Source organism: Hemicordylus capensis, chromosome 4, assembly GCF_027244095.1.
Source record: "Hemicordylus capensis ecotype Gifberg chromosome 4, rHemCap1.1.pri, whole genome shotgun sequence".
In the NCBI taxonomy this organism is placed as follows: Eukaryota; Metazoa; Chordata; class Lepidosauria; order Squamata; family Cordylidae; genus Hemicordylus; species Hemicordylus capensis.
In genome coordinates, this window is record NC_069660.1 from 287171757 (window position 1) to 287182766 (window position 11010).

The following is an 11010-nucleotide window of genomic DNA, read 5'->3' on the forward strand; positions in this document are numbered from 1 at the left end:
TATGCAGTACTGATTGAGCATAATGTTTTTTATGAGTATTTTTTTTGTGGGTATCCTTCAGTTAAGGAAAAAAATATCATAATTGGCCTCTCGATTTGACTGCAACATATTGAGACACCGTGCTAGTGTAGTTGACCTGTACTTGATGTGGCGGTTGGTTTCCATACTACTTTTAAAAAAATTATTTACACAGACAGGATGAAAACAATCTCTGGTCCCAAGAACATTATCACCATCATCTGGGTTGAGCTTCAGTTTGTTGACCCTCATCCAGTCCACTAATGATCTCTGACACCCAAGTTAGCATGTCTACAGCCTTGCCTGAATCATGTAGAGGAGTAGTGAGTTGGGTGTCATCTGCATACCGATGACACCTCACTCCGACTCTTTAGATGAATCTCATTCAGTGGTTTCATGTATGGGAACAGTATGGGAAATATAGCCCCGTGGAATACCATAACAGAAAAGCCATGGGGGAGAGCATCATGTTCTGGATACTGTAACTGGCACAAAAACAGAACCTGTCCTCCTGGGATAAATCATCCAACTAAGATTGTTTCAGTGCTAAATTGGAATTGGAAACCAGATTGAAATAGATCCATTGCATCATACAAGAATGTCTAAAATTGCCCAAAAAGAGTACTCTGAAAGAGATTCCAGCTGACATTTTGAACAGCCTTCAGGGTCCAGGGTTGGATTATTTAGGTGTCGTCTCACAACTGCTTCCTTTTAGAGACCCCCTGTTCTTTGAAAGAGGCATTGTTTGGATTTGTGCATGAGAAAGTCAGCCTGCATGTCAGAACCAACTCAGAATTCCACAAAAACCCCAATGCATAGCATGCTTTTTTGACCTTTCTGATTTATGATTGTACCTTCCACATGTACAGAGTTCCCCTGATGAAGCCAGCTATAGCTATATATGTGTGTTGTTTTTGTTGACTTCTAAATAAATCTGTTTCCTCATCTTCTACTGACAGACAGTTGTATGCTGATCTCACAGAATATCTGCACCCAGCAAGCTCTGTCCGGATGCTATTGCTTACCACACCAGTATTTCCCCACTGTTATCGTGTTCCTTCTGATGGCTCTAGGGTCATATTCATGGCCAGCCCACCAATGAGGCTGAGTGAGGCAGCTCTCCCAGGCACCCCTGCCACTCCACTGTTTCTTCTGGCCCACCACCACCCTCGACATCCTCAGACAGTGAACATGTCACCCTCTCACTCCTCCCACCTGCCTTTTCAAAAAGACAGAGGGCAGAGAATGTCTGGGTCACTTCCTGCCACTCTATTCCAGGAGGAAATTGGGGAGGTGGCTGTGGGGGAGGGTCAGATCAGGCAGAGATTGGATGGGGTAAGAGAGAGAGTGTGTGAAAATCAGGCGGATATGGGGTGGATTGGGGACAATTAGGAGGAGATGGGGGTTAACTGACACTCAGGGTGACTGTGGCAGCTCACTGTGCTGCCTCAGCTGCTGCGGGGTGCTTGAGCCAGGCCTGGTCATCTTAATTGGTGATCCTGTCTTCATGAGGACTGAACAGCATGTCCTCCCACTAACGCTCCTGGTGTTCCACCTCGGTCACCTTCCTCCCACCCCCCGCACCTGTGCCTTTGGTGCCATCCAGAATTAGTCTGGTGCCAACAGCATGAGAAAGTGATTAGATAATAGAACACTAAATCAGCTCGCCAGCTTATGTCTGTGACGCTCCACTACATTCTCGGACCAAGACTTTCCCTTTCATTTTGGTTTGTCAAGTCACATAGCCCAACAGAGGTGATTTCTTTTATTCATATTGATTCTGTTGAATAACGCAGCATAACTCCCAAGTTTTTCACATCTTAGCAAACCCCAGATCACGCTGTCTCCGCTAATGATGATATGATTTCTCCATGGCAACCGGCAATTCATGCCCCTGAAAATTAACAGAAGGACAATTATGAGCTTTTAGTTGTTTTTAATGGGGTTTAGTCAGTTCTTAATGGCTCAGATTTTTCAGGAGGCCTAAGCATAGAATCTGAATTGGGGATTAAAGATGGAAGTTGTAAATAGGGTCAAAGCAGATGAATCTTGTCCTGTAGGGAAGGACAGGGCTTGGAGAAACAGGGATAAGGCTAGCACTGGAGCAGAAGACACTTTGAATAGCAAACACGTGTACATATTGGTTTGTGCGTTTGTTCATACTGTCTCTTAGAGTGACTCTGGGAATATTTATAATGTAAATATTATTGATTCTAGAGCCACTAGAAACTGTCTCAGAACAAAATAAAAAACAGAGGCCCTACCCTCAGGCTTGCAAGAGATTAGAGACAGGAGTGAATAGCATTGGAGAGAAAATTGAGATCAATTGGAGAATGCTTAAGTGAAGAGATGAGTTTTTAATGGAGATTTAAACACACCAATAAAAGAAAGCCAGATGGATGCCAGGAGGCAATGTGGGAAATGTTCCATTCATCCCTCTGAAGCAAAGATGTGTGAAGATGCCAGAGCTCAGTGATAGAGGAGCTCATGACATGCATAAAGTCTCAGATTCACCTCAGCAGTTCTTGTTGGAGGATTCCATCTAGCAGGATTTGGAAAGCTTTTGCTTGGGGTTTTGAAGAATCTCTGGCCCTTGGAAGGAAGAGAATAACTGGACTAGATATCATGTGCCAGTGGTACGAGTCAGTAAAAGGCAGTGTCATCTGTTCAAGCGCATGTGGATAAAAGGCTTCACTTAATCTAGTCAGATGGAGGAAGTCCCATTTCTGGGGTGTGTAGGTCACTGTGACAAAAGCAGACCTCCATCATCTTGAAGTGAGAGCATCACATCTCACAGACCCTCCCTTCACTAATCCCCTAATCTTATCTGACACAGGAGATAGGGTCACTTTGCATCTCACCAGCCAGAGGTGAGGAAATCAGAATACTCTTTCAACTCAGTGCAGACAGGTGTGAGACTCAGTTGCCTCACCCCCTCCCAAATAGCTTTAAAGCTAGAGGGCAGCGGCCTGGCCAGTGTCCACTCTTTTCCATCTGCAAAAATGGGTGTTCCACAGGAGAAGCTGTAGAGATTAAAGCTCTCTCAGCCAAGGGCCTGCCTACTGATAGACTAAGGTGAAACTCAGTGCTAGTCAGTTAATAAATGCTTTTTTGTATTTTCTTTTGATTCTTTTGAATTCCTGTATTCCTTTCTTTACTCTATTTCCCCCCAATTCCTTATTCTGTGTGCCAGCCTTATTTCTTAATAAAGTTCATATACTTAGAAGTGGCTTCAGTCTGATTTAACAGGTTCTGGAGGATTACTTGCAAAACTCTTCCCCATGTGCCTCGTAAGGTCATTCGCTACTGTTGAGTTGTTTTTAGAATGTTGTCTAGAGCTGGGTTGTGTGGACTCTGGCTATACAGTGCCTGTAAGGCCCAGGCCGGACAGTTCTAAGTTGTTGAAGCTGTGTCTAAGCCTGGTCAGTGGCTTTAGCAGCATGCTCCTAGATTTGGGACCAGAGCAATCTCTCTACTGAGAGTAGATTCCAGGAAAGCATAGAGTCACCTCTGTTTCATCACAGTCACACACTAGAGTTTCAAGTCCCTGACAGTGTGATTAGCCAGTACATCACAGTTGTGGGAAAGTTTGCTTATGAAGTAACCCAGTTAATGTGTTCCAGTGTATCCCTGTTGTATTCAGAGCTGAATTAACTGTGAGGATAAATATGTAATATAGAGAACGGCCTTCAGTGTAGTGTAAGTTAATTTGCAGGGTCTGTGTCTCTTTACTTAGATTTCTATTTCCCCTTCAGGTTAGGCGAACCCAAACTACACATTTCAATTTTTAAAAAGAGAGATAGCAAAAACTGAAAAATCCTTGTTCCCTTCGGGGTGATAATATTAAAAGTGAGGAAACATGCACTTTATTCCAGCAGTCCTGTGCAAAGCATTTCTCTCCATTTCCCACCCTCATTTTGTGGATAAGCTTTGGGACCCTTTTTTGCTTCTTTTACTGAGCTAATTTGAAATCCTGCTCTTACAAGATAAAAACTATTTGCTTGCCATAGAACAGGAAAAAAGAGGCCATGCTTCTGACTGTAAGGCTAAAACAGTGTGGTCTGCCCAGTTTTAGGGAGAAAGTGCTGTAGTGTGGTTTGTGGGGATAGATGAAACAAGCCTGCCTGTTCCTCTTAGACTGCCAATGTGCCTCAGTGGCTCCAGAGGGAAGAGTGTTAGCCTGTGAATAACACAGATCTCAAAATATGGTTTGGAACAGAGCTGCCTCCACTGTTTGATCCAGCAAAGTTTATAACTGACATTGCAGTGGGAATGAACTTTGTCATATAGAAAAGTATTCAAGATGGGCATTGGTTTTTACAATGAACATTTCCAGGTTTTTGTCCTGTATAAGCAGCTATACTTAATACACATGGTGTAAGTGGAGTGAACTTTATCAGGACTCAGCCTTTTAATAGCATGGCATTAATATAACTACTATGTAACTGTTTTATTTAATATGTCTATATACAGTTTTTCAACAAATAAGTTGTCAAAGTGGTTTACATGGAAAAATAAATAAGACTAGCTTAACCTGCGCAGAGCATCTGCACACCAGTACTTGATTGCTCCTCTCACCCCCTGCCAGAGCCCCCCTCACCTCTCTTCACCCTCACCTGAGCTGCACTCCTGCTCCTCCTCCTCCATCCAGTTGCTTCCATCCCCCTCATGCCTCTTGGTCGCAGCTGCAGTGTTGCTGGTGCCTGTTGGCCAAGTTGCAGCCCTCTATACCCAGAGACCTCCTCACTCGAGCCCTGCTCCTGTTCTTCCCCTCCTAACCACCATGGCCACTTGTTCCCCTCAGGCCGCTGACAGGCTTGGGCCCTCCCTTCTTTCCCTCTTCTCCCTCCTACACTCGCTCTTCCCCTTCCTCCCAATCTCTCCCGCTTCCTGATTTAACAGATGTTGTTCATCTTGTTTCCTCATCTAATTCACACAACGGCAGCCTCCTTTTCCTGAAGGGGCTCTTTCCTCCCTCACAACCCCTCTCTTTGCAGACCCCTGTCCACTATCCCTTTATATAGAGAGATTCCTCTCCTTTTTGCATTCCAACTGTCCTTAACCATCACAGTCTCCTCCCCCCTATCTGCATATGGAATCCCCACTGCCCAATCACCATGGTGACTCAGGCTGCTCCTCCCTGTCTAGGAACATAGGAAGCTGCCATGTACTGAGTCAGACCATTGGTCTATCTAACTTAGTATTGTCTTCACAGAGGCTTCTCCAAGGTTGTAGGCAGGCATCTCTTTCAGCCCTATCTTGGAGAAGCCAGGGAGGGAACTTGGAACCTTCTGCTCTTCCCAGAGCGGCTCCATCCCCTGAAGGGATTATTTTACAGTGCTCACATTTCTAGTCTCCCATTCATATGCAACCAGGGCAGCTCCTGCTTAGCTAAGGGGTCAACTCATGCTTGATAACACAAGACCAGCTCTCCTCTGCATATGCATCTGGAATCCCCACTGCTCAATCACCATGGTGCTTCTGCTTTCACAGGCTCCTCCTCCCTATCTGCCAGCGTGGTGTAGTGGTTAGAATGCTGGCCTAGGACTGGGGAGACCCGAGTTCAAATCCTCATTCAGCCATGATACTTGCTGGGTGACTCTGGGCCAGTCACTTCTCTCTCAGCCTAACCTACTTCAGAGGGTTGTTGTGAGGAGAAACTTAAGTATGTAGTACACCGCTTTGGGCTCCTTGGAGGAAGAGCAAGATATAAAATGTTAAAAATAAAAATCTGCATATGGAATCCCCACTGCCCAATCAGGTGCTTCTGCTTGTGAACTCTCACAAGAGCTGCCACACACAGGATTAGCCACGGGTATGCCTTAGAGAATTAGATAGATAGATAGACAGACAGACTAGTGGGCCTGGGCGCAGAGCCTCTGCGCCTCTAGTTGGACCCAGCCGTCCCATGCTCCCATGCCAGCATGCCTGGCTTTCTGGTTGGCCGGCCAGCTGACTGGCCGCTCCCCCCCGCCACTGTCCCTTTGGCCAGGCTGGCCCGCCGCCACTTCCTCCGTGCAGCCCAGCCAGGTCCCACCACTGTCTCACCCCAGCGGGTGGGCAGGCCAGGGCCAGGCCATCCCACTTCCTCCTCCTGGCCAGCAGAGCTTTGCCTGCTGGCCACCCGCCATCCGCCCATCTCCTCACCACCACCATTATTTCTCACTGCCTCCCGCCTCCTCTTCCTGGCCAGTGGGGCTTCGCCCGCTGTCCGCTCACCTCTTCAGGCCGGTGGGGTGCCGCCCTCCTCTGCTTCCTTGCCACCGCCATTATTTCTCTCTGCTTCAATGCTGGAACTCTCGCATGCTTTCTTTCAGCAATCGCGTGTTCCCCCTCTGTCAGCCATTTGCCTCCTTTCTGCCATGTCCCCATGCATCCCATCTTGGAGAATTAATTATATAGATGGTTCCCTGTCCCAAAAGGGCTGTCTGTTTATCATCTTTTGTGACGCCTTAATAAACTGCCTGCCTTACCTTTCACAATAGAAATGTCATAGGCCAGACTGCTGGCACTGGAGAGGAAGATTTCTGAGTTATGGGAAGCTTCTAGGAAGTTTGAGCCAGGTTGCCTTCCTTCTTAGAAATGATCCATTCTTTTGGCCCCTGGTCTCAAAGTGGTCCATAGTACTAGGGCCCATGGAAGGGCTTTCTCTGTTGCTACCCCTTCATTTTGGAATCCTCCCCCACCAATTTGGACTGCCTCCTCTCTTTCAACCTTTAAAACCTTACTGAAGAAATTTCTTTTCCGCCAGGCATTTGTCTTTAAATCTTTTTTTAAAAAAAAAAAATCTCAGATGCTGTTCTTATTTTGTACACTGCCTTGAGTCTGTGGATTGGGCGGTTTATTACATCTTTGAATAAATAAATAATAAAACCACTGCAGATAGTCTGACTGAGACTTCAGCAGATTAGTGGTTGTACTTTTCTTTTCAAGATTTCAGCATCACATTGTGGCTCCAAACAAGAGTTGAGGTTGTGGATCGAGACAGTTGCCCAGCCTGACTGTGGTATTGCCATCTGTGCTGGGAACAGATCGGTGTTGGCACAGAGTTTAACCAGGCTGCACTTTCTGAGCACGTGGTAGCTCCTAGTCGCTTCTCCTGCTTCCTGCCATGAAGAAGCAGCAAAATGTCTAACTGCAGCCTAAGTGATTTAATATTAAACTCTTAATTTTATCAAACTTTTAGCAGTTCCATAAGGGGTATAAATGAGTGCTGGTTACATTTCATGGAGCAAACAATAAGTGTCTGTGTTCTTTATGCCTTTTGATTTCCAACAAGGAAAGCAAAAAAAAAAAAAAGGATGGGGTCAGGTTTCCATAAAACATATTAGGCTGTCTAGAACAAGCCTTGTGCTAAATTGGTGGTGGCCAAAATTTTTGCCAAGCATACCGCATCCAGTCCAAAGCATAAGGTGTGTCACTCTAGCACACACTATAGAACACAGACAGCCCTTCCCTCCCTGGCCTTGGTGTGGCTGGGTGTCCAAGTTTGGTTACATGCAGCAGTGTGGGAGAGGCAGGCAGCAGGAGAGCAAGCTGGCTGCCGGATTCTCTGTTGCACAGTTAGTCCAAGGGCCCCCCTGCTCTTGTCCAGGCATACCACACATTCCTGCTGCGGAGGCCGCTTTAGGCACCCATACCACAGATTGGCCACCCATGTACTGAATGCTGCACGGAAAAATAATCATGTAACATTGTCATCTGGAAACCAAGTTCACATGTGAAAGAAGGGAGCAGTTTTTCAAATGGATGCAGACAAAAATGAACTTGCTAGCTTTTCTTAAATATTAGACAGTTCTGATTTACAACTAAATTTAGTATAAGCCCCCTTAATGTGGGTTTAGACAATCCCACTTAAATCAACAGCCATGGCTAGTTTAAGTCCCAGAGTTTCAGCTGCATTGAACAGCAATCTGTGTGGCTTCAGTTTCTCTAAGCCTTAAAAATCAATCTCTGTTCTGGGATCCAAACCATTGCAGTGGCGATGTCTAGAAAATGGCCCTTTTAGATGTGGCCTATTTTTGAGAAGCAATAAACATGTCCAATTCCCAGCCCCTCTGAAAACTAGGCCACTTATTTAAGTGTCTAACTTTACCTAGCCTGACAGTGTTGGCCTTGGGACTTTTTTCTTTCTGTCTCCTTGGATTCAAAGTGTTGCAGCACACCCTGAGGTTTTCCTTGTTGCTTCTGGGTGACTGCAGGAGGGAGGAGTTCTGCCTCTTTCCTGTGAGCTACAAATCTGATGAAAGATCATGGCTTTTCCCTGGATAATACAACCTTTGCCTTGTTGCAGTGTATAGATTTTGTATTATCAGACATTGCTTGACATTGAAAAGCACGCATTAACCCTAACTGCAAGAATGGTGGAGAAGTTCTATGGTACTCTTAAATTAATTAAATTGACAGTTTACTGTAAATCTCATTGGATGCTTATGAAGATGAATGAAGAGTGTGTGTGTGTGTGTGTGTGTGTTGTGCTCAAGATGGATTTGAATATTTAAACCCAAGACAAAAGTTATGCCGTCAAGTCAGTGTCGACTCCTGGCAACCACAGAGCCCTGTGGTTGTCTTTGGTAGCATACAGGAGGGGTTTACCATTGCCATCTCCCACGCAGTGTGAGATGATGCCTTTCAGCACCCTCCTAAATCACTGCTGCCTGATATAGGTGTTTCCCATAGTCTGGGAAACATACCAGTGGGGATTTGAACCAGCAACATCTTGCTCCCTAGGCAAGTTACTTCCCCTCTGCACTCTTAGGTGGCGCTTAAACCCAAGACAACATTAGCCCTTTTCAGACTTTGCTTTTCAGCCCTTTTCACAGCCTTAATATATAAGAGGTTTGAGGATATTTTGATTCCTCAACTTGAGACTCTTTTTAATTCTATTTTAGATGGTCATTCTGTCCCTGAGTCGTGGAGATTTTCCAGACTAGTAATGATTCTGAAAGCTAATAAGGATAAAGAACTTGTAGAATCTTATAGACCTATTGCTCTACTTAATCAAGATCTTAAGATATTTACAGCCTGTTTGGCAAAAAGGCTGAATAGTTTTATAGCTCAATATATAAAACCTGGTCAGACTGGCTTTATCAAGGGACGTCAGACTGTGGACCCTATATTTGCATTAATACGAAAATCACCTGCAGAATTGCTGCATAGGAGAGAGATGTGGATTAAATTGAATGTGGCTGGGGTAGTAAAATCAAGGCCAGAAATTTATTCAGAGCAGGATATGAAGAGAAGGGTGGAAAAGAAACAAGAGGAGACCAAAGTTTATATAGATCAGTTGGGGTGGGGGGCCCTAAAGCATGAGAATTTAAATGTGGTTCATATGTAAAATAAAGTGTGCAGTCGATTTGTCGATTTCAACTCCTGGTGCCCACAGAGCCCTGTGGTTTTCGTTGGTAGGGGTTTACCATTGCCTCCTCTCATGCAGTATGCCACTCAGCATCTTCCTATATCACTGCTGCCCAATATAGGTGTTTCCCATAGTGTGGGAAACATACTAGCGGGAATTCAAACCAGAAACCTTCTGCTTGTTAGTCAAGTATTTCCCCACTGTGCCACTTAAGGTGGTCTCTGGTTCATATGTATGGGTCAAAAAAACAGGGATTAGAGGAAAAGGGAAGAGTAGATTTACCTCTCCTCGTAAAGTCGTTGAAAGGAAGGGAAAGTATACCTATCAGTTTGTTGGATGGAAGGGTGTGGAATGCTTCCCATTTGGCTCCTGTGAGTAATGAGGAGGCTGGTATTTCACGGGCAACACCCGATAACTCTGATTCAGTGGCTGGATTTCAATCAAGAGAAGCAATCCAAAGGACCCAAAGAGAAAATGAGCAGGATCAAGAGGAAGGAGGAGCTGAAAGGTGGTCAGTTCTTGCAAGACATTTACCAGTATGGACCAAGGATTATATATTGTGAAACTGTGTGTTAATTTTATTTAAGAAGGGGAGAAAAGTGGTGATGTGATTTTAAGGTACTGTCCCTTTAAGGAGTTGAGAGTAAGAAACCAGTTGAGAAGGATCAATGTTTATCTAATGTATTTTAAAAAGCAGAGAGCAATGGGAGTTAGTCTTGCTCTGGCTTGACTGACTGCTTGCTCTGCTCTTATGATGTCTGTACCATCTTGAGAAGACTGCTTACAATAAAGAACTTTTTTGGACCTTACCTGTTGTGTGTCCTGGATACAACAATGAGGAACGGTGAAAGGAGCTGGTTATGTTTAGAAGGGAAGACTAAGGAGAGTTATCCCTGCTAACTTGGCTAAGAGGCACCTTTTAATGTGGTGATTCTCTTTATTTAGCAGGAGGAGAGTAACTGGCCCTATCAAGCTCCAGTGACTGTTGCTGGTGTCTATCTTATTTTCTTTTTAGGCTGTGAGCCCTTTGGGGACAGGGATCCATCTTATTTATTATTTCTCTGTGTAAACCGCCCTATATAGAAATCAAATGAATGAATGAATATGGTAGCCATCTTCAAATATCTGAAGGGCTGTTGCATAAAAGGAGCGGATTTGATCTCTATTGTTCCTGAGGACAGGACTAGAACCAATCGGTTGAAATGGTAAGGAAGCAGGTTTAGACTAGACGTTAGGAAGAACTTATTTAAGAGATGTTAATCAGTAGAACACTCTGCCTCATGGAGTGGTCCTTCACTGGAGGTTTTCTAACAGAGGCTGGACAACCATCTGTCAGGGATGCTGTGACCATTTCCTGCACTGAGCAGGGTGTTGGATTTGAAGACCTCCAAGGTCCCTTCCAACTCAAACATTCTATAATTCAATTAAATAAAGTCAGTTCTTTGGGCTGACTATAGACTTTTTTTTTAATGCCCATTTTCTGCACTGATCAGTATCTTAACATTTTAAAGCTTTTGCCTCATTTTGTAAAAAATTGATTTTATGGTCCAGAAACAATTAAAAGGAGGGGGGATGATATCAAAGGATATCAAAGCATATAGATTTCTGTTCCATAGTCAAAGATTTTGCTTTAT

The 11010-nt window shown here is 44.6% G+C and overlaps 1 long non-coding RNA gene across 1 annotated transcript; it reads right to left on the bottom strand.

Moving 5' to 3' along the window:
• Nucleotides 1-1768: 1768 nt before the first annotated feature.
• LOC128322102 (uncharacterized) lies at nucleotides 1769-5076 on the bottom strand. Its single transcript, XR_008305522.1, has 3 exons — nucleotides 4635-5076; nucleotides 2533-2610; nucleotides 1769-1912 (listed from the first exon to the last, which is right to left on the bottom strand). It is a non-coding gene; the product is annotated as an uncharacterized LOC128322102 (long non-coding RNA).
• Nucleotides 5077-11010: the final 5934 nt, after the last annotated feature.